The sequence below is a fragment of the Triticum aestivum genome, chromosome 7A, assembly GCF_018294505.1.
Source record: "Triticum aestivum cultivar Chinese Spring chromosome 7A, IWGSC CS RefSeq v2.1, whole genome shotgun sequence".
NCBI classification, from domain to species: domain Eukaryota; kingdom Viridiplantae; phylum Streptophyta; class Magnoliopsida; order Poales; family Poaceae; genus Triticum; species Triticum aestivum.
The window spans coordinates 443,001,341-443,006,186 of record NC_057812.1 but is presented as its reverse complement, the minus strand read 5'-3'; positions in this window follow the sequence as shown (position 1 = coordinate 443,006,186).

Here is a 4,846-nt window from a genome sequence, read left to right as displayed (position 1 = left end):
GTTAAACTATAGGCCATAGAAGATTGTTTTCGATGTGGCCAAGATCCCCTTGCCCTACAACAGGATCCTCGGCCGCCCAGCACTAGCCAAGTTCATGGCAGCCTCACATTACGCCTACAACACGCTGAAGATGCCTGGGCCGATGACTATCATCACTGTCCCCTTCAACAAGAAGGATGCGCTGATCTGCACTGACCAACTCTACCAGGAGGCAATTGTAGCAACTGCCGCCAAGGCACTTGCTCCTGCCGCCGAAGCCCCAGAAGGGAAGAAGACCGACAAGACCTCTCGCACCCACTCCGTCAAGCGTACCTATTCGAAGTGCTGTGCTCCCGTCGAGGACGTGCCAGATGGTTCTACCTCCAAGAGTAAGAAATCTAGAGCTGCACCACCAAAGACCAAGAAGGTGTCCGTCAATGAGGATGGCGTGGGAGGGGCTTTCACCATAAGCTCCTCCCTTGACAGCAAATAGGAAGGCGCACTCGTCACCTTCCAGTGGGCGAATGTCGATGTGTTTGCATGGTGAGCATCCGACATCCCCAGCGTTCCCAGGGAGGTGATTAGCACCATCTTGCTGTCTGTCCTCATGCGCAACCCATCAAGCAGAAGGTCAGGAAGCAAGCTTTGGAACGGCAGGAGTTCATCATGGAGGAGATCAGGAAGTTAGAAGCGGCATGCCTGGTGAGGGGAGTACTTCATCTGACATGGTTGGCCAATCCGGTGGTGGTACGCAAGGCAACTGGGAAGTGGAGGCTGTGTATTGATTACACAGATATCAATAAGGCATGTCCGAAGGACCCTTTCCCGTTGTCGCGCATTGACCAGATTGTTGACTCCATGGCTGGGTGTGACTTTTTATCGTTCCTTGACGCCTACTCAGCATACCACCAGATCTTCATGGTGAAAGAAGATGAAGAGAAGACAACATTCATCACCCCATGTGGTACGTATTGTTTCTTACAAATGCCTTTCGGTTTGAAGAGTGCTGGCTCAACGTTTGCAAGAGCAATCCAAATTGGTTTTGAGCCCCAGCTACATAGAAACATGGAAGCTTATATGGATGACATAGTGATCAAAATCAAAGACAGGGCAAACACTCGTACACGATTTGGAAGAGATGTTTGCAAATCTGCGCAAGATCAACCTCAAGCTGAGCCCTGAGAAGTGTGTCTTCGGCGTTCCCTCCGACAAACTTCTCAGGTTCTTTATGTCACAACGTGGGATTGAAGCGAATCCAGACAAGATCAAGGCCATTGAGCAAATTAAGGCGCCTAGGCAGATCAAGGATGTGCGTCGGCTCACTGGCTGCATTGCCGCCATGAGCAGGTTCATCTCCAAGTCTGCTGAGCGTGCCCTCCCCTTTTTCCAAATCTTGAAGAAGGCGGGCCCAATGGAATGTACCCCAAAGGCCGAGGCAGCCCTGCAGGATTTGAAGAAGTACCTCTCCTCTACGCCAATACTGGTTGCGCCTAAACTACAAGAACCGTTGCTTCTATATCTAGCGGCAACGAGCCAAGTGGTCAGTGCCACGCTAGTGGCACAGACGGAGGTTGACGAAGAGGCAGTGGCCACGGCAGGGCTAGCAGATGGCAAACCAGAGCTCCCCGGCTGGGCCTGGCACCAGTAAGGCAAGGCCCCCGGCAGAGTCTGGCGCTGGCGAAGCAGAAGCGACACAACTAAATGGAGTGGTGTAGAAGGAGAAGATGATGCCGCACCCGGTTTACTTTGTCAGCTCCCTCTTGCAGGGAGCTAGATCAAGGTACTCCGGCATGCAAAAACTGCTCTTCGGCCTCCTTATGGCCTCGAGGAAGTTGCGTCATTACTTCCAAGCCCATGAAATCACCGTCGTCACCTGCCTCCCATTGCAACGGATATTGCATAACCCAGACGCAACCGGGAGGATTGTGGAACGGGCCTTGGAACTGTTAAGCTTTGGTTTGAAGTTCGAAAGTACTTCGACAATCCAGGGTAGAGTCCTAGCAGAGTTCATTGCAGAATGGACCTCAACGCCCAACGAAGAGATCCAGGAGACCACTCTCCCCGGCAAGGAAACAAGTCGCAACTGGATTATGTACTTTGACGGGGCTTTCTCGCTGCAAGGCGCCGGTGCTGGTGTGCTACTCGTTGCACCCACCGAAGAGCACCTCAAGTATGTAGTCCAGATGCACTTTCCCAGGGAGATGTCAATGAACAACACTGCTGAATACGAGGGGTTTCTTGCCGGTCTCAGGATCGCGGCAGACCTCGGGATCAAGAAGCTCATCGTTAGGGGTGATTCACAGCTTGTCGTCAAGCAAGTTAACAAAGGCTATCAAAGCCCGTTGATGGAGGCCTACGTAGATGAGGTGAGGAAGCTGGATGAGCGTTTTGCCGGTATGCAAGCGGAGCACGTACCCCGAGTGGAGAACGACAACGCCGACTACCTGTCAAAACGCGATGCCCTCAAACTACCTATGGAACCAGGTACTTTTGTGCTTCGGTTAACTCAACCATCCGTTGAACCATTGACAGAGTAGAACAAGCGAATGAAATCAGGCCCCGACAAGTACTTTCCTGCCGAGCTCCCAGGAGCCACCGGCAAGGACGTTGCCGTGGACACTGGGCCTGCCATGGGGCAACAGACTCCAGCAGGGCGTTAAGCCCCGGCCGTAGAGACAGCCGCTCCCATGGTAGAGGAAACGCCTTTAGCCCTTGTCGTCGAGCCTCAAGCTCTGGCATGGGCACAACATACCGTCCGATTCCTCCAAACAGGGGAACTTCTTGAGGAGCAGGAAGAAGCAGAGAAAGTAGCCCTGTCGATCTGCCATGTATCAGTTCATCGACGACGTTCTGTACAGAAAAAGACCGAACGGTGTGAAATTGAAGTGCATTCCCGAGAGGAAGGACTGGAGCTGTTGGCAGAGATCCACGGAGGCATATGTGGCTCCCACATAGGGTCAAGAGCCCTTGCCGGCAAGGCATTGCGGCAAGGTTTCTTCTGGCCCACCGCTCTCCAGGATGCAACTGCACTAGTAACCAAGTGTGAAGCATGCCAGTTCCATTCAAAGAAGCATCATCAACCAACTCAAGCTCTCCAGACAATCCCTCTTTCCTGGCCATTCTCGGCCTATGGGCTCGACATACTGGGCCCCTTTCCCCATGCTGTCGGGGGCTTTGAGTACTTGTACGTCGCAATCGACAAGTTCACAAAGTGGTCGGAGGTGGAGGTAGTGAGAAAGCTGACAGCACAGTCGGCCGTCAAGTTCTTCAAAGGACTAGTCTGTCGTTTTGGTGTGCCAAATAGGTTCATCACCGACAACGACACGCAGTTCACGAGCCGCACCTTCATGCAGTACATCCAGGACCTCGACAACAAGGTCTGTTTTGCTTATGTTGCACACCCATGAAGCAACGGCCAGGTTAAGAGGGCAAATGCTGAAGTATTGCGAGGCCCCCGGACAATAACTTTTCACAGGCTACACAAGTGTGGACGGCGCTGGATTGATGTAATGCCCTCGATGCGGCTATATCTCCTACGTGTCGAAGCACGACTTAGAGGCATAACCGCATTGAAAGCAATGTTGCAAGTGAGGTAATCTTCACACAACCCATGTAATACATAAGGAAAAGATACATAGTTGGCTTACAATCGCCACTTCATACAATTACATGAATAAAGCATTACATCATCCAGATACAAACAAGGTCCGACTATGAAACCCAAAACAACAGAAGACTACCCCAAATGCTACACAGATCCCCGATCGTCCCAACTGGGCTCCACTACTGATCAACTAAAACGAAACAACACTACGAACAAAGTCTTCATCGAGCTCCTCCTTGAGCTCGGTTGCGTCACTTGCACGTTCTCATCGGCACCTGCAAACTGGTTTTGGAAGTATCTGTGAGTCATGGGGACTTAGCAATCTCACACCCTCGCGATCAAGACTATTTAAGCTTATAGGAAGGGTAAAAGGTATGAGGTGGAGCTGCAATAAGCGACTAGCATACTTGGTGGCTAACATCGCAAATGAGAGCGAGAAGAGAAGGCAAAAGCATGGTCGAACAACTATGATCAAGAAGTGATCCTAGAACAACCTACGTCAAGCGTAACTCCAACACCGTGTTCACTTCCCGGACCCCGCCGAGAAGAGACCATCACGGTTACACATGCGGTTGATGCATTTTAATTAAGATAAGTTTCAGGTTTTCTACAACCATACATTAACAAATTCCCATCTGCCCATAACCGCAGGCACGACTTTTGAAAGTTCAAAACCCTGCAGGGGTGTCCCAACTTAGCCCATCACAAGCTGTCACGGTCAACGAAGGATATTCCTTCTCCCAAGACAATCCGATCAGACTCGACATCCCGGTTACAAGACATCCTCGACAATGGTAAAACAAGTCCAGCAAAGCCACCCGAATGTGCCGACAAATCCCGATAGGAGCTGCACATATCTCGTTCTCAGTGCACATCGGATTGTCCAAGGTTCCGGTAGGCCTGCCCAGAGTTGCCCCTGGTGGCCACCGGCAACTGACAGGTTGGACCAACACTCAGAGGAGCACTGGCCCGGGGGTTTAAATAAAGATGACCCTTGAGTCTGTAGAACCCAAGGGAAAGAAAAGGCTAGGTGGCGAATGGTAAAACCAATGTTGGGCCTTGCTGGAGGAGTTTTATTCAAGGCGAACTGTCAAGGGGTTCCCACTATAACCCAACCGTGTAAGGAATGCAAAATCCGAGAACATAACACCGATATGACGGAAACTAGGGCGACAAGAGTGGAACAAAACACCAGGCATAAGGCCGAGCCTTCCACCCTTTACCAAGTATATAGATGCTTTAATATGAATAAGAGATATTGTG